The sequence below is a fragment of the Gobius niger genome (assembly GCF_951799975.1).
Source record: "Gobius niger genome assembly, chromosome: 19".
NCBI classification, from domain to species: Eukaryota; Metazoa; Chordata; class Actinopteri; order Gobiiformes; family Gobiidae; genus Gobius; species Gobius niger.
In genome coordinates this window covers 825,109-844,601 of record NC_136870.1, presented here as the reverse complement: position 1 = coordinate 844,601, position 19,493 = coordinate 825,109, and the positions used below count along the sequence as shown (strand labels likewise).

The 19,493-nt window shown below is 44.6% G+C and overlaps 1 protein-coding gene across 1 annotated transcript in view; it reads left to right on the top strand.

Annotated features, from left to right (window-relative positions):
* The window catches only part of ca10a (carbonic anhydrase Xa), a 480,424-nt gene that overhangs the window by 321,427 nt on the left and 139,504 nt on the right, over nucleotides 1–19,493 (top strand). The gene's annotated exons all lie outside the window — the stretch shown is intronic.

The window sequence follows — 19,493 nt, the reverse complement described above, 5'->3', positions numbered from 1 at the left end:
ACATGTTACATTTCTGTGTAAATATACTTTGCATGAAAACACTTCACGTAACTTTATTTAAATAGGGAACACGTGGAAGAGCTTGGGAGCTTCTATCGTGAGCTTTTTTGGAGCTATGTGACATGTGGGAGAGGCTGCGTATGTGTGAGCGCACGGACAAAGACCAGACGGGGATATATTAACTCGGCTAAGGTTAGGTAAGAACATATCTCAGTATGTAAAAACGGTGGCCTGTTCCTTTAAAATAATATATACTCATTGCATGCAAAATTAGACATGTCAAGCCTTTATTTGTTATCATTTTTGATGGCTTACAGCACATGTGGAGATGATTTAATGTGGCCCTTTGAGGAGCATGAATTCCTGAGCATGTGTACAAAAAAAAGTACGTCTCCAGCCCATTCCTGTGCGGAGTTATGGATTTTTAACGATATAACCAGTTTGCTCACTCCAGCCACTAGGGGGCAGCTTAAATTAAAAAAAGGAAATAATTCAACACATGTCCAGCAGAGGACGCTGACATAAAAAGAGATCAGGATATACACAGCATATTATAGCTACGTGGTAAATGGTCAGTCTGCCCCAGGGCGGCTGTGGCTACAATAGTGACTTACTGCCATCGAGTGTGGAGTGAATGAATAATGACTTTGTATCGCACCTGGGGAAACACGTGACATAGTCTGATGAAGCACAACAAGTGTAAGATGTTATTTATCCTTATAAATAACACTGTCGTTTACAATATATGTGGCCCACGACCCGCTGCGGGAGCCGAATTTTGGCCCCAACCCAAACGAGTTTGACACCCCTGTGCTACAGTTTGTAAAAACCCCAAATTCAAAATCTCAGAAGATTATTATTTTAAACAAAGAAATGTGGGTCCTCTGCAAACTATAATCATAAGTACTTAGTACTTGGTTTGGGCCTTTTCCTTGACTGACGGCCTTAATGCAGTTGCGTGGATGCTCTCAGCCTGTGGCGCTGCTGAGGTGTTATGAAGACCAGGAGGCTTCAAAAGCTCCTTCAGCTCTTCTGCATTGTTCGGTCTCATCTCCCTCATCTTTCTTTTGGCGATGCCTCATTTGAATGGCCTTTTCCTGACAGTCCTCTCCAGGCTGCGCTTATCCCTGTGACTTGTGCACCTTTTTCTTCCCTTCCATTTAACTTTCTGCTTTGATACAGCACTTTGAGAACATCCAACTTCTTTTGCCATTACCTTTTGAGGCTTTTGTCAATGATGGGTTTCTGCACAGCTGTCAGGCCAGCAGTCTTATCCATGATGGTGAATTCTACTGAACCAGACTGAGAGACCACTGAAAGGTGACACTTCAAGCCTACAACATCGTCCCCTTTGAAAGTAGGATTTTTACAAGCTTTAAACCAAAATCATCAAAAGTATAACAAAGGCTTGACATGTCAGTTTGCATGCAATGAGTCTATATCATATATAACATTTTAACATTAACATTTTAAGTTGAATAACAAAAATACATGAACATTTTTTCTTCGGAAGAATGAAAGTGGAAATGAACTTGCCACTGTTTTGCGACAGCCGATGAAACATCTAAAGCAGTGTAACCAAATCTGGCGTGCTGGAACCACAGGGGGTACACGAACACTTAGCAGGGGATGTGTTTGGAATTATTTCAGATTTAAAAAGTATGTGAAATAGTTGAATATTAATTTCCCCTTTCTAAATAATCTGCTCCACCCTCGAGGTAAACTCGGTGTGTAAACGAGAGGCTCAAACTATCGATGAGATTTGTAAATCAGTGCAAAGCTGATCCCACCGGACAAACAATAGAACTAAAACACACTGTCCAATAAGGCGTCTTTCCACAGCAGCATCCAACCTGGGGACACCCTGTTGTGTGGAGGAGTTAGCTTGGGACTGGTTTGATGAACACAGCTAGCTACACGCTGCTACGCATTCACCCTCGAACACCTTCAGCATGCCTAAAATCAGTAATACTCATACATGTGTCATATTTAACCGAGCACTTACATGTGATGGGCATCTGCAGTCTCTGAGAATGGCAAGTAAATGTTGTGCTAAAACGATTAGCATAACAAAGCTAGCTTATTAGAAGGCATTTATTTAAATCCAGTACAGCATGGTGAGTTGTTAGTGCAGTGAGGCAGAGAAGTGAATTAATATAAAAGGTTGGCCAAAGATCTTTAATGAAACTCTAGATAGAACATCACTATAGTTAAACATTGGAACAAATGGCAATTCTGGCGGCCATATTGTGACTGGCCTATCTTTTTTAAATACCGACTGAGCTTATGTGTATTACTGAAAGAGAAAGACTTTTTTTTAGAGTAGCACAGACTTTTTGTCATTATAATTGACTACATTTGACATACATTGTCCTTCAATTGTTCCATACTATTTAACGTTGTGTTACAGGACTGTATAGCTGCATCTATGCAAACATTCGACCTTTTTCCAACTGTATTGCATTTTATTACGTAACATTAAACAAAGTGTATCTATTCTTAAGTCACAGAAGGAAGGAAAATGGCAGATTGGCATTGTTCCCCTTCCATTAGTTCCGGGGTGTCGAAGTCGTTTGGGTCGTGGGCCACATATATTGTAAAGGACTGTGGCCTCATAAATAACGGATTACATTTGTTATGCTTTACTATTGCCATTGTAGCCACAGCCGCCCTGGGGCAGACTGATCATTTACCACGTGGCTATAATATGTTGTTTATATCCTGATTGCGTATTATGTCAGCAGCCTCTGCTGGACACGTGTGGAATTCTTTTTTTAATTTAAGCTGCCCCCTCGTGTCTGGAGTGAGCAAACTGGTTATTTCTTTAAAAATCCATAACTCAGCACAGGAATGGGCTAGAGACTTTTTTTTTACATTATTTCATGCTCGTCAAATGGCCACATTACATCATCTCACGGGCCGCATGTGGCCTTGACCTTGACACATGTGCTTTAGTTTGTCTGAGCACAGTCCTGAAAGAAAATAAACAGAATTTGAAGTTTTATCAATGTAAACAGTGTTCCCATTTGTATATGACCTGCTATTGGCATCACCCTCACTGGCCAATCGCAAGATGGCTGCCACATTTGCCATGTCAACAAGTCTCATGTCCTATCTAGAGTTGTATTAAAGATCTTTGAGGTTGGCCATTTGTGCTTCCATTGAAAGGCGCCTCCAGGAAACTTTGGCTGCAAAATTTTGAAAAAAGAAAGAAAAAATAGCAGTGACTGCGATCATTTATGTTTTGAAAGCTCTGAGCAGCAGTGGTGGCTGAGTGTTTTGCCTGGCTGCCGGTGGCCTTGTTTGCATTAGCTGTGTGCTGCGGAGGACAGTTTGCTGAAGGGCTGCGTGCTGACACTGACGGATAATGTCAAGTGAATGTCCACATGGAGAGTTTGCAGACAACAGGCGCAGAGAGGGGACGGGGCTGTGCCAATGCAGAGAGACTTAGCAGAGGTTTGTTTTTTAGGTTCACTTGTATTTACATTCACGGTTTTACGTTTATTGGGCGACAGACAGTGGCCATCATGAGCTCTATTGCTCATTTCATGTTATAACAATACTGCCTCTTTAAAAATCCGCCTTTAGTCATATTTCGTTTCACACTGTGTTGACTAATCCTTTTCACTTTGGTCGTTTCTTCTTCTAATACAGAAGCGGTCTGAACTGTATTTCCTGGATTTAGTAGTGTCGCTGAAGGAACACGAAACTGCACATGCCCTGCACATTTTGAAATCCCATTATCCACCACCGGACTGGCTCTGCGCTCAACGTGAGTTCATCACGGTGCTAGAGGATAACATTTAATTTATCACACAGAGTCAAGATGTACAGTCGTGCTATCTCTGTCATGGCCTTGACTGTGGAGCTCAGACTCTTGCGTATCAGTCTGGGGTAACCCTAACCCGGGGATTTATCCCTTTTCTGTGGAAGCATAGACAGACTTGAATGGTAGGACTAGCGCAATGTCTCGAGTTCATGTCTCCGGGTCCCGCACTGATGGTAAATAAACTTCTGTATAAGACATCCAGACTGCTGCCTGTTCTTCATTGATCCCCTCGAACACCATTGTTATTTCTCTAACACGCGGTGCTATGGATTTACTAGCACGCCGCTGACGGAATGTGGAAGCTTGTTTTCACTTTTATAACATGCGATGCCCACTTCCTGCCTGCAGAGGGTGCTCCAGGCCAATTCAAAATCCTGACCTGGCCTTTTTTTACAGCACTTTTCAACTGCAGTTTTGCTGATATTGTTCACAGTTAGTTGCTCTAAAGTTGCCCGATGTACAAAATTGTCTTTTGAATATCGAAACTTCCCCTCGTTCCTCTGTTTGACGGAGATGTTGAAAAGAAATGGTTACGATTTCCTGATATTTCTACAGGAAAATGTTGAATCAATGATCAGTTGTTGAAAGTTTACATGTTACGAGAGACTCATCCAAAACCTGAAAAGAAAAGTTTTGCCTGCAGTGTTTTCTTTTGCAAACACAAGCACAAACATCTAATGTAATGTTCTTCCTTGGTCATCTTCTCCTGTATGTTACCTTAGCTGTTAAAACGCCTGTCCCGGGGTCGATACTGACGCTATTATGAGCCTGTATAAAAGGTGCGTTTTCTCACCGCCTGTCACTTGAGCGTGTCGCCTTTCCGTCCGGACCTTTTTATGCTTTGGGGTGTCACTTTACTTTGACAACCTCAACACTCAAGACCATTACTGATGCTATCAATACGGACACTATCTTACACTTGTAATGTAGCTGTGACACAAAATGCATTCAGTTTGTAAAGCGAGACCAAAAGTGCAAAAAGAAGAAAAAACGTACTTAATATAACATTTGATTATGATAATCTGGACTGAAAGTAACTCAAAGTGCTATGCAGTACAATACTTTAAAGCAAGCTTCACAACATTTAAACTTTAAAGGAACAGGCCACCGTTTTTCCATACTGAGATATGTTCTTACCTGAGTTTAGATGAGTTGGTGCGTACCTGGTCTTTGTGCCCGTGGAAGAGAGTGGTAGCTTCCAACTTCACCACCGTTTGGAGCTATAGGAATACGGGAGAGGCCAAATGCAAACAACAAGATATTGCACTGGATTTCACTGTACAAAATCAAGTACAGCTTGAAATATACAATCTAAGGCGAGACATTGAAGGGATTCTTTTACTGATTTTATTTTACAGATATCATGTAGATTACTGATAATATGTGATGGGCAAGATGTAGTGCTAGTTGTATGTCATAAATGGCATCTGTGGCATTTTTATGCACAAAAATAGCCAAATGTATTTATTTTAGAGTGAAATTATGATTATCTTGTTTAGTTTTTTTGTTCTTTTTTTCACTTATATAATATTCAAAAACTAAACATATATTTTGCCATGTTTTTGCTGTTCAAAGTTCAATAAGGCTGAGAAGACGATATTAAACAATCTCTTATCTTCGAAATGTCACTAAAGAAGAGACATTGTTCAACAAAATCTCAACTTTTACCACGGTGTCAAACATCCATGTGTTCGCCTTAAAGGATTAAAGCTATGGTTACTTTCTTTCGTTATTGACTGGGTCCTTTCAAGACGTCCATACTCCTTCCTGGTCCAAAAAAGAATAAAATCATGTTACAGAATCATATATCATGGCAGAAACCTTCTTTTGTGTTTGTCCTGATCAGGGAGTGTGGCAGTGATGGGTATACCATAAGTCAAATATGCCCTCCTGGGTGAAGATGTCAGAATCCGACACGATGAGAGCGGATCAAGCTAATGTCTCTGTCCATCAACGCGGGTCTAACAAGACAGGCTAACGTTTTCTGTTTGATGAGATGAAGCTGCTCCCTGACACCAACACGGAAAAATGTGCTTTAACGTCTAAAAACACGGGACACTTGATAGCCCTTGATAGTCCGCTAAATGTCAGGGTCGGCTCGTTGACGCGGAGGCTAAAGACGGCTAGCGGCTGGGTGAAGGGCTTCTCAAATGTTGGACACATGACAGTATCCCAGGTTTCTATGCGTGTTCAATTCAGAACATCGCTATAGCCTTTTCACTTATCTGTTTCATTTCACAGCCCGAATTAGCTCATTACACTATGTGGCTACGCTATTTCTGCTAACCTGGAGTTAGGAGTTAGCACCAGCATGCGATAAGCTTAGACCCGTTTGAATATTTTGTAAAGATTTCGTGGTGGATGATAAACACAGATGTGTGTAAGTTTGCAAAAAAATCGAGTGAAATTTGAAATTAAATAATCAATTCTGATCAGAAGACCTCTATGGACTATGAACCAACAAGGACCGTGACGCCGCCCGGCATGGCGCAGCCGGGGCCCCACCCTGGAGCCAGGCTCACGTCTTCCAATGAGGAAGCAGAGGCTGAGGACTCGGAGGTGGGCTCGCCCATCACCGGGGCTGAAGTCACCGAGGTGGTGAGAAAGCTCCTCGGTCTGTTCCGGATGCCTCCTGGTCGCCTCCCGCGGGAGGTGTTCCAGGCATGTCCTAGTGGGACAAGGCCTCGTGGAAGACCCAGGACACGATGGTGGGACTATGTTTCCAAGCTGGCCTGGTGTCACCTCGGGGTCCCCCCAGAACAGCTGGAGGAGGTGTGCGTGGATCGGGAAGTCTGGGCATCTCTGCTAAGACCCCCCGCGACCCGGCCCCGGATAAAGCGGAAGAAAATGGATTGATAGATTTCCAATCCTGCCTTATTCATCTTGAAATCCCTTTTAATGGACTAAGATCACGGCTGTGTTTTGATTACACTTTTGGACATCTATATGAGAAAACAATTCAACCTTGGTCATTTGTGCAGACAGAGAAGACATTGAACTTTGTGCCAGTTCTTGTTTCATGTGGATAGGTCTAGTAATTACAGATATTAGCCATAAACCAAGCCAACCCCATCAGCATTTATAGTCACCAGCATAGAATTTGTAGCTGCCACCACTTGAACTTAAAACTATAGACTGTTTAGAGTGTTTAGAATCTATTGAAGAAACGATAAACAGACCTGTCCCTGTTGGTGTTTTTTGTCACTTTGGACCCCTTAGCCTCAAGATTATTATAGCACAACATGAAATAATGTGTCTAAAACCCAACAACTTTGAGACCTTGACTGGTACGGCACAGCTACACCTTTACTTCCCCAGTGATTTCCCGCTCTAATTGATCATAAAAATCTTAACTGCTGCGTGTCACCCCGTCCTATTTATTTATTATGTTCTTAATTGCAATTTCACAGTGAGCGCCCGTGACATTTGCAGACCTTGTAGCGCGGTATGGAAGTGATTCCTCCAGTAATGACCGCAAACGCATGCATACTTAAGCCCACTCGCGGCTCCGGCTCCGGCATTAGGCATACACGCACTGCATTTGCATAAAGAAAATGTTAGCGAGCGAGCGCTAGATTGATTTGTATTTACATAAAGCCGGCCTTAATGAGTGGGAAACCGCAATGCAATGCTAGAAACATTAAGCGCTGGGGTTTTGTTTTGAAAGTGCAAAGTTGGACTGGAATGAATAGAAATAGAGATACCGTTTGAGGTTTTGTATTACGGTTTATTTAGACTTTGAAAACTACTTTGGACATCTTAGCTTTGGCATTATATGAAAGTGTTCCATAAAGGGACTATACAGAGAAAAATGTTCAAAATAAGTATTATTATACATGTTTCAGCCATGTCCTAATGTGTAGAATGAGCTCAGACTCAAAAAGGTGTTACTTCGGGTCTGAAGTGCCGTCATGCACGAGTTTAATATAGAGACTGCAGTTACGGATAAGACCTGAGGGGGCAGTAGCATACTTGCCAACATTGGGTTGTGAAAAATAGGGAGATTTTTTCTCATCTGTGCATCGTGCCAGGTGTGTGTTGCACTTTTCTTTTTTTTGAAAAATAACAGAATCATGTATCATTTTGCTTTCTCTTCACGTTGTCAGTTACTTGTGTGTGAACGTTCAGTAAAAAAATCTAAATAAAATCTTTATGTTTAGGGTTGTAAACATGACAAAATGTGCAAAAGTTCAAGGTGTATGAATACTTCTGAGAGGCACTGTATATATATATATATATATATATATATATATATATATATATATATATATATATATATATATATATACATACATATAACCAGGTCTATCCATTAGATAGATTTCGTCTCTGAAAATATTGTCAAACAAAATGACTGCAATGTCTCTGCAGTGCTCCCCCTGGGCATGGGCAACCCAGGTTGTCTAGGGCACCATCTGCTGGAGTGGGTGCCAATTTACGCTTTCATTTTTGAACCTCTTAAGGTCCATGGTCTTGCCATCTACAACATCACCGATTGGCGGACATAGCTTTGGAGCGGAAAGTAATACAGACTCACGGTCTTTTGTGTTGGAAATACCAAGCCTTCAAACCAGCCCTGCCTGGTCCTTCTACGCCTCTGGGGAGACCTGTAACATTGCAGTGAAAATGTGTAAATTTAACATCAGAAGTGCACGTTCCTCGTCCAATATACCTGATGTGTGCACGTTTAATTTTTTTTGTTTTTTAGGAATAGATAATCATAATAATGTATACCAATAATAATCAAAATTAAATTAAATTAAACTTGCCTTTTCCATATCCAAAACTAGTGCTATTTGGGTCACGAAAATTAATTAAAAAAAAGTCTGCGCAGTGAGAAACACAGAAATATAAATGAATACAAAAGTTCAATCTTGACGAGGGTGCCAGATTGGCTAAGGATGTCTCGCCTTAAAAGAAAGTACGTCTCTAGACAATCTCTCCAGGACTTAAGGGTGGGTTATTAAAAGGTCAGAATAAAAAGGCTACGCCCAGTTCGCATTAAGCGCTCAGATGTGTGATTCCAACATTAACCCAGCTCGGATACATTCTAATTCCCGCTTTAACTCTGTTTGCCACTTCTAGGTAATTCTTGACTAGCACAGTTTGTTCCTGCATGGCTTTCCCGGTCTTTTTTTTTTCTGTTCTTTTTTCCTCCTCCCACCTGCGTCTCTCCCCACCCCCCTCCGCTCGTACGGATCCGCTTGGCGTGGGAAAGGTTTAACGGGTTCACCTTCCAGATTTAAAGTGGTTACACAGTTCCCCGCGGTGTCTTTTTCTCGGCTTTTTCTCATGGATGCTGCCAGCCGCAATCGCAGGGAGGATGGAGACGGATGCGGCGATAATGATGGACATATGGAAGCGCAGGGCAGAGAGAGAGTGGGAGAGGCGGGAAGTTGTTTTTCACTAAGGGTGTGATTTTTATATCCTCATCAGAGACGTATCTGGCTTGGTGTTTTGTTTCATTGGTGTCAGTAACCCTGCAATAACAGCTATTCCATTGACAGATCATTTTGACCAAAATCTCTCGCATAAAATTTGTCATGATCGAGCAGCGACGAACAGGGGTAGAAAGTTGTGGAATTCAAACAGTTCGCTGCAGCGCCAACTCATTTCTATCTTTTTCAAACTCTTCTGTTTAAGAGAAAGCACGCAAAATGTCTTTAGGATAAGGCATTGAAGGAATATTTTGTAAGTGCTGGTGGCAACTAAATCCGGTCCTGAGGCATATATCATCTGGCCTTCCAAGATGAATGGCACACGACACAACAGCCTAAACACCTGTTACAGGGACTAGATGCAAGTTGGCCATTTTATGCTCACTACTGCCACCTCAGGTCATACATGTAACTGCACCTTCTATATTAAGCTCGTGCATGACGGCACTTCGGAGCAGAAGTGACACCTTTGCGAGTGACAGTGCAGGATTTTAGAGGCAGTTGTGGTGAACAGGTCTGAGCTCATTCTATACATTAGGACATGGCTGGAACATGTAGGGGGAGGAAAATACATCATTTTAACATTTTTAAACTCTATAGTCCCTTTGAAGTGCCCCAACCATCCATATTCTTTTTGCTTTATATTTGGGGATGCCCAAACATCCCGAGCCTTCTATGCAGACTTCCTCCAGCATGTCCAAGGGACCTCCTCTCAATATGACGTGGCTGGAACACCTTCCCCAGGTCAGGGGGCAGGAACAGGAACAGCGGCTCTACTCTGAGCTCCTCCCGGGGTAGCTGGACTCCTCACCCTATTTCTAAAGGTTGTTTGGAAGAGTGGGTGGTTGGGTGGGTGGGCGGGACCTGCTTTTAATCTGTAAAGCACTTTGTGTTACAACCTTGTATGAAAAGCGCTTTATAAATAAAGTTTTGATTGATTGGTTGATTAAAGGTGCGCCGCACTATCCTTTCTCCCATTCTTAGGTCATCCCCATGAGCTGAGGCGTAGTGTGCCAATAGGCAAGGCATGCAGCTGGGGCCCCTTAAAGGGAAGGGCCCCCATTAACTGGTCTATTATTTATAAATTCGCTTCAAACGCTACAATGTTTGTCTGTTGACTTTGGTGTTGCAATTACAACATGTCTCCACCAAATCGCATTGGCGCTGTTTATCCCCATCCTGCTGCTTCAGTGAGTCATGGTTCCCTATAATGTTAACTTTTAATGGGCAGTGGACAGACTTTATATTCATGTCTCCACCAGATTATATATATATATATATATATATATATATTATATATATATATATATATATATAGAGGAGAGGTTAGAGGGGAGTTAACACCAGCCCTCCCAATGGAGATTGGGTACGAAGCCCGAATAAGCGCAATCACGCTGAACGAGGCAGCGACTGACCTGAAAAATAAGATCATGGCAAAAATGTCCAGCAGGCAACCCCGAAGCCAATTACAGAGGCTGAGAGAAGTACTGTCAGAAAGTCTCCTAGACGATGTGAATGCAGCTCTGAGAGCAATTCCTACATCAACCATCACTGAAACCAATGAGCTGATATACTCCACAGCAGCAGTGATCCTAGAGACGCTTGGCTATCGTAAGAGCAACCATGAGATGAAATACCCACCATGAAAAAGAAGGCTGGAGGATAACATCAAGGCAGCACGGAGAGAAGTGAGTCAATTGACAGAGGCCTTGAAAGGTGCAATGAAAAAGCAAGTACCCAAAAGGTACAGCCAGATGCCCATACCTGAAGCATTGGAAACTGCCAAACAAAGGCTCCAAGCCTTGGCCAGCCGCCTAAAGAGGTACATGAGAGACAACGAAGCCAGACGAGTAAACCGTCTGTTTGCAACTCAACCAGCGAAAGTGTACGCTCAGTGGCAGGGTAACAATAACAGAGCAGAGGGTGGAAGGCTGGAAACTGAACAGTACTGGAAAGGCATATGGGAGAAGGAGGCAGCACACAACAGTGATGCACAGTGGCTGGTGGCTCTGAGAGAGGACCACAGCAACCTCCCTGAACAGAATCCAGTTACCATCACAGTGGCAGACGTCCAAGAAAGAGCCTCAGGTATGAAAAATTGGACAGCACCAGGCCGTGACATGATACACGTCTACTGGCTTAAGAAACTCACGGCTCTCCATGAGCGCTTGGCAGCGCAAATGAACCAGCTGCTGAGGGATGGGAATCACCCTGAATGGTTAACCGAAGGGCGCACAATCCTGATCCTGAAGGATCCCTCAAAGGGTACAGTCCCATCCAACTATCGGCCAATAACCTGCCTCTCCACAACGTGGAAGCTCATGTCCGGCACCATAGCGGCTCAGATAAGTAAGCACATGGATCAATACATGAGCACAGCTCAGAAGGGAATCGGTAAGATACCAGAGGTGCCAAACACCAGCTCCTGGTAGACAGAACAGTCGTTCGAGACTGCAGAACTGCCTGGATTGATTACAAGAAAGCCTACGACTCAATGCCACATACTTGGATCATTGAATGCCTGGAGCTCTACAACATCAACAGGACTCTAAGAGCCTTCATTGCAAACTCGATGAGGTTGTGGAAAACCACCCTTGAAGCCAATGGCGAGCCACAAGGAGACGCCCTGTCCCCACTGCTGTTCTGCATAGGTCTGAACCCCCTCAGCCAAGACTGGCTATGGATACCGACTCAGGAACGGGGCCACCATCAGTCACCTCCTCTACATGGATGACATCAAGCTGTATGCTAAGAATGAGCGAGACATCGACTCACTGATCCATACCACCCGGATATACAGTGCAGACATTGGGATGTCATTCGGACTAGAGAAGTGTGGTCGGATGGTGACTCAGAGAGGGAAGGTAGTCCACACAGAAGGTCTCACTCCCAGAAGGAACAATAGCAGACATTGAGGACAGTTACAAGTACCTCGGAATCCCACAAGCAAATGGCAACCTCGAAGAGGTGACAAGGAAAGCGGCTACGGCCAAATACCTCCAATGAGTAAGGCAGGTCCTAAGAAGCAGCTCAATGGCAAGAACAAGTCCCGGGCAATAAACAGCTACGCCCTACCAGTAATCAGATCCCCTGCAGGAATAATAAGCTGGCCAAAGGATGAGATACAGACCACAGATGTTAAGACGCGAAAGCTCCTAACCATGCACGGAGGGTTCCACCCCAAATCCAGCACCCTGAGACTGTACGCTCGCCGTAAGGAAGGAGGGTCCACCCCAAATCCAGCACCCTGAGACTGTACGCTCGCCGTAAGGAAGGAGGCCGAGGACTAGTGAGCGTGAGAGCCACTATCCAGGATGAAACATCCAAGATCCATAAGTACATCAAGGACAAGGCTCCGACAGATGACGTGCTCAGTGAATGTCTCAGACAATGGGGAACAGAAGATGAGGTGCTGGAGGTCCCGTCATGGGAGGACAAGCCCCTACACGGCATGTACCACCGAAACATAACTGAAGTGGCGGATATACAGAAATCCTACCAATGGCTAGACAGAGCCGGACTAAAGGACAGCACAGAGGCTCATCATGGCTGCACAGGAGCCTTGAGCACCAGAGCAATAGAGGCCCAGATCTACCACACCAGACAAGACTCCAGGTGTAGACTGTGCAAAGAGGCCAATGAGACAATCCAGCACATAACTGCAGGGTGTAAGATGCTGCAGGGAAAGCTTACATGGCGCGCCATAACCAAGTGGCTGGTACAGTGTACAGGAACATCTGTGCAGAGTATGGGCTGGAAACCCCAAGGTCAAAGTGGGAAACACCTCCAAAGGTGGTCGAGAATGACCGAGCCAAGATCCTGTGGGACTTCCAGATCCAGACGGACAGAATGGTAATGAACCAACTGGACATTGTGGTGGTGACAAAGAGCAGAGGAGCCGTTGTGATCGACATAGCAATACCAAGCGACTTCAACATCAGGAAAAAGGAACACGAGAAACTAGAGAAATACCAGGGGCTCAGAGAAGAGCTGGAGAAAACCTGGAGGGTGAAGCATCAGTGGTGCCCGTGGTCGTTGGGGCACTCGGGGCAGTGACCCCCAAACTGGAGGAGTGGCTCCAGCAGATCCCAGGAAATACATCAGACATCTCAGTCCAGAAAAGTGCAGTCCTAGGAACAGCAAAGATACTGCGCAGAACCCTCAAGCTCCCAGGCCGACGGTAGAGGACCCGAGCAGGAGGAAAAAGAGAGACCGCCCGCGGAGGGTGAGGAAGAGTTGTTTTCTATATATATATATATATATATATATATATATATATATATATATATACACACTGCTCACAAAAACTTAGGGCACACTCAAAAAACACAGCCTAGATGTCAATCAATTCAATTCAAATTCTCAGCCCCTGGAGGTCTGGATCCAAAATTATAGTCAAAATCAAAGTGACAAATCAGGTCACTGGTTGATCCAGATTCTGTAGAAATTCCTCCAAACGAGTCTGTATCATCCTCAGTCGTGTGTGTGGCCTCCACGTGCCTGAATGCACTCCCTACAACGCCTGGGCATGCTCCTGATGAGACCACGGATGTCCTCCTGAGGGATCTCCTCCCAGACCTGGATTAGAGCATCAGCTCCTGGACAGTCTGTGGTGCGACGTGGCGTTGATGGATGGACCGAGACATGATGTCCCAGATGTGCTCTATTGGATTTAAGTCTGGGGAACGGGCAGGCCAGTCCAAAACATCAATACCTTCATCATGCAGGACCTGCTGACACACTCTTGCCACATGTGGCCTGGCATTATCAGGCATCAGAAGGAACCCAGGGCCCACAGCACCAGCATATGGTCTTACAATAGGTCTGAGGATCTCATCCCGGTCCCCAATGCCAGTCAGGGAACCTCTGGCTCGCACATGGAGGGCTGTGCGGCCCTCCAATGAAATGCCTCCCCAGACCATCACTGACCCACCACCAAACCGGTCATGCTGGATGATGTTGCAGCAGCAGAACGTTCTCCAGGGCGTCTCCAGACTCTGTCACGTCTGTCACATGTGCTCAGGGTGAACCTGCTCTCATCCGTGAAGAGCACAGGGCACCATTGGCCAATCTGCCAATCGCTGTGTTCTCGGGCAAATGCCAATCGGGCTGCATGGTGTTGGGCAGTAAGCACCGGCCCAACGCCCTCATACCCCCCTCATACCCCCCTCATACCCCCCTCATACCCCCCTCATACCCCCCTCATACCCCCCTCATACCCCCCTCATACCCCCCTCATACCCCCCTCATACCCCCCTCATGGAGTCGGTTTCTGACCGTTTGAGGACCAACATGGACATTTGTGGCCCTCTGGAGGTCATTTTGTAGGGCTCGGGCAGTGCTTCTCCTGTTTCTCCGTGCACAAATGAGCAGATAGCGCTCCTGCTGCTGGGTTGTTGGCCTCGGTCGGCCCCCCCCAGGTCTCCTGGTGTACTGGCCTGTCTCCTGGTATCTCCTCCATGCTCTGGACACTGCGCTGGGAGACACAGCAAACCTTCTTGCCACAGCACGAATGGACGTGCCATTTTGGATGAGCATCACTCCCTGAGCAGCTTCTGTGGGTTGTAGATGCTCCTCATGATGCCTCTAGTGGTGAGAACACTGGACAAATGCAAAAGTGTTCCAAAAATACGGTCCAAAGGATGAAGACAGGGAAATGGTCTGTGGTCACCACCTGCAAAACCATTCCTCTTTTGGAGTGATCTTGCTAATTGCCGCTCATTTCCACCTGTGTTTGTTTAATTTCCACAACACCAAGTGAAACTGATTCACAATAAGCGTGGCTTCCTAACTGGACAGTCTGACATCCCAGAAATTTGACTGACTTGAGTGTGCCCTAAGTTTTTGTGAGCAGTGTATATAGTGAAACCAGTTTATAGTGACTCAGCATGACTCAAAGAACCTCAGCCTTCTGTTCTGAAGGAAATGCAGGGGACAGCATTATGGGAGTTGTCAGGTGACCAACTCCTGCTCACGTAACGTCTTCTCTCCAAGTGCGCAGTAAATGGTAAATGGTCTCAACTTATATAGCGCCTACATTAGGCACTCAAAGCGCTTTACAGCAAGGATCCACTCACCATTCATGCTCTCATTCATACACCAATGTACGCAGACACTGGGGGCAATGTGGGTGAAGTGTCTTGCCCAAGGACACAACAACAGTGTACACTTTCAGGAGGTGGGAATCGAACCCCTGACCTTCCGATCATGAGAAGACCCGCTCTACCATCTGCGCCACTGTCGCCAGTACACAGGGCGGCCACCAGAGGGCCCCCTGCCAACACTCTTGCTTGGGGCCACTTGGCACCCTTGACATGTGGATGCTCAATCCATCCATCTCACTTACCTGAGAATGAAATATGAAAACATAACAAATGTAAATCACACAGAAAATTGAAAAACAGAGCCAGCTTCTTCCAAATCAACACACACATTAACTCTTTTAGTTACAAGTGAGAGAAGTCATTTGGTTTGTTCATTTTCATACAAAATATGGAAGTGTCAAATTTGTATCTGTGATTGAAACGATAAAAGACTTAGTAATGAATGATTGGCAGTGAGCAGAGTTCCAGACGCTTTTGCTTTTAAAACAGAAACCAGGAGTGGCTAGCTGGTCTGGCTAGCCCCAAGCCACCCTGCCGAGAAAGGACATTTTTACCGCATGTAATAGCGATCTTGCCCTTTCTGTCCTGACCCAAATCTCATGACCATGGGTGAGAGTTGGGACGCAGTTTTGCCTTTTGACTCAGCTGCTTCTTCACCATCCATTCCTCATTTGGGAACAAGACTCCGAGATACCTGCACTTAAGACTAAGATTCTCCAAACATATTGTCAATTCTTTTAAAAGCTTCGAGGTCTCTGTGACGCATAATCATATATATATATTTTTACAGTGTGTACATCAGGCCGAGAGCAGATCACGAACAATTAGCGGAGAGACTGCTGACTTGGTAAACAGCCGATCTCCGAGGGCCCGTCTCAGATATCTCTGTAGCTCTGTCTGGGAGCGTCATTACCAACGATCGCTGCAATCAGAAACACAAGCTATCACTCGGTCTTTGTCTGACAGGGCTTTCCACTTCAATATCTGCAAACGCACCACAGATTCTGTGGGGAGTTCTCTTTTGTTTTTTTTCCCCCCCTCCATCTGTCTCAAGGACGAATTTGGTTTGATAACTTTGAAAAGCAAATGCTCTGATTTTAACGAGGTTTTCAGAGAGTAATGTTTTGTGCAAGAGCAGACACTTTAGAAATTAATCCGTTGTAAAGCTAAAACTTAGAACAATTTGTCTTCTGCTTTTGACCCCTACTCCAGTCAGTGAGTCATGCCAGTGGTATTTGCAAATAGTGAAACTTATACTTCATTTGAACATATTTTCGTACATGTTTTTTGTAGTCTGGCAGTCCAGGCAACTTCTCTGGTTACCAGTCCTCCAGGACCTCCTTCAGACCTACACAACCTTCTGCTCATGCGATAGACTCCATCATCGCGCTCGAATCCTGCCTAAGACTCCACCTGTTCAGACATGCCCACCCCACAGTCTCTTGTATCTTCAGAATGTAATCGCTGACCCTTGTTATTCCACTGTTAAAGCTGTTGGGAGAACATACAAACTCCACAAAGAGAAGCTCCACCCGGCACGACAATCGAACCTTGGACCTTGTTGCAGTGAGGCAGCGAAAGAGTTTCCCCCCAACCGAGCCGCCAACGTCAATAGCGCTTAGCCTTTAAACACTATCATTATTACCGCGGACATCTCCATTTCAGTCGCTAAATGAGCCACAAATGTCTTTCCAATATGTTACTTATTTGCTGATTGCTCTCATTGCTGAGGAGGGGGAAAAAACGTCCAGATAAAAACCTGAGAAGCAGAGGGAACGTTTGGCAGCGTAATGAGCGTGACAGATTGACTCTTCACAGACTAATTGTTATAAGGCATATTCGCTTTTAAAAATAGATGAGGAGCAATGAGGCGAGGTGGGGGCGGTGGACAATCCGCAGAGTAATGGAGCATGGGAGCCTTTTGGAGGCCGTGGCATGATAACGCGACGTCAACGGCACAGTGTGGTCGTGCCCTTGAAGGAGTCAGCAAATCAACCCGTTCCTAAATATTTTACCCATCGTTAAATGACTCAGACGTGAACTTAAACAGCCACATTTAATCAATATCATCAGCAGCGTTTACCACCTAAAAACATGACCAACATCAGAGGAATCATGTCTAAACCAGATGTAAAGGGGCTAATCCATGTGATAACCTCGAGCTGTTAGACCATTGTACATTGTACAGTACATCCAGACCGCTGCTGGAAGCAGGAAATATGACCATATTAGTCCAGTGCTCAGGTCTCTGCACCGGCTTCCTGTAACTCAGAGAATAGACTTAAAAACAGCTCTTCACTGTCTGGCACCAAAGTACATCTCATGTTAGAGCCATATGAACCATCTCAGCTCTGAGAACCTTAGGGAGTGGTCCCCTCTGGGGAGTTAATGAGTTTATATTCATTTTATGGATTGATTTTACCTGCATTCTTGTAAATTGATCGGTGAAGCACTTTGTATGGCCTTGTGTATCAATTGTGCTGTACAGATAAACTTTACCATCATTTATCTAAATCTGAGGTGTTAGCAGTGCCGCTGCGAGCAATTACAAGGAGGCTCCAAGACTGAATGTTTTGTTTTTCTTTTTTTGATAATTATTGTTCCCATATGGAAATCTGTGGCCCAGAAATCCATCTCCGGATCTTGAACTGTTGCCTACTGGGTTTGAAATGAAAAGGAATAACACAGTGAGGACATGCAAACTGCATGCACCAAGATGAAATAAGAAAATAATTGTTATTTGTCACACAATGGAACCAGGCCCAGTACCTTGCCAATCTGGGTAACATAAAAAATGTGAGAAATGCCCATTTAAAGCTGAGCTTACTTAGTCTCAACAATTTCTTCTTGCCACTGTATCGATGAAAATGGCCTGCCGCATTTCTTTTTCCTATGCGTTAGCTGTTCATGAAGCATATTTCCCTCTCCGATTATAAGCATCATTTTGCTGACAGTCCAAAAAGAAAACCCTTGTGCTGAATGTAAACAGCACGTGAAAGTCGCTGCTCGCTTCCTGTGCGCCAATATCTCGAAGATGGATTGCCATGTGGAGCCGAACGACGGTGACCGGGCGCTCTTAATTTATGGGCCTGTACAGTCGAACTGATAAGGAGAGTCGATAAAACAGTCATTGCGACAATTTCTTCACGTCTTTTGCGCCTCCGTCACGTAGTGTGCCGACCTTGAGGATATGTCTGATGTGCGATTGGAATGGAGATCATAAAAAGTGGGATATACTGTATGTACTGTAGTACTGGGCGCCACGACGGCCAGAGACATGACGAAGTTTTTAGGGGTCCCATGCAAGATACGGGCGGCTAGCTCTCCAAATCCATTGACAGATTCATTGTCGTTTTTGTGTAAAATAGCTAAAGAAGCCTCACCGCACAGTTAGAAGGTCCCATGCTTGATCTTCTGGAAAGGTTTCTTTTGGGTTGCTCCAAGTACTCAATATGAAACAAAGAACATCGTATCACACGACTCTCTGAAGTATAAAGTGCTAATGCTATCCCCTGAAGATGCTTTCAAAGGGAATTTGAACATTCATTTGCGTCCAACACAGTCCCCAGCAGAACGAAAATTACATTTGCATTTTTTTCTGTAGGTAAATGAGATATTATCGGCTATCAATCAAACTAACTGAGTTTTCGTGACTTAAAAGACAACGTTTCCTTAAGACATGTGATTTTTTTTCAAGGCAGGGTCAGACACTTTCCCACACGATCAAACAGGTGGGGGTGGGTACACATGACAATGCACAGGTGTTTGAAATCTCCACAGTCAGAAACAACATTGACACCAAACTTGAAATGTGAAGAAATCAGACCAATCCACAAGTTGGGAATGCTGATCATCCTCCTAAAGTGACCACATCTGTCTGAGGCCTTTGTGAAAGATCGCACAGGTATCCACATGAGTGTGGTGGGGACAACTTGGGTCATCTTTAGATAGATTTCTGATGACAATCCCCACAATTCCACATGGTGCCATCTTGTGTGTCAAGCGTCTAATTGTTTGTGTTATGGATCATTGATAACATCCTAAAGCAATGTTTCACAACAACACGACCAAAAGACAATATTTCGAGATCCCAAAAGTGATGTATCACCAAGAAACAGGGAC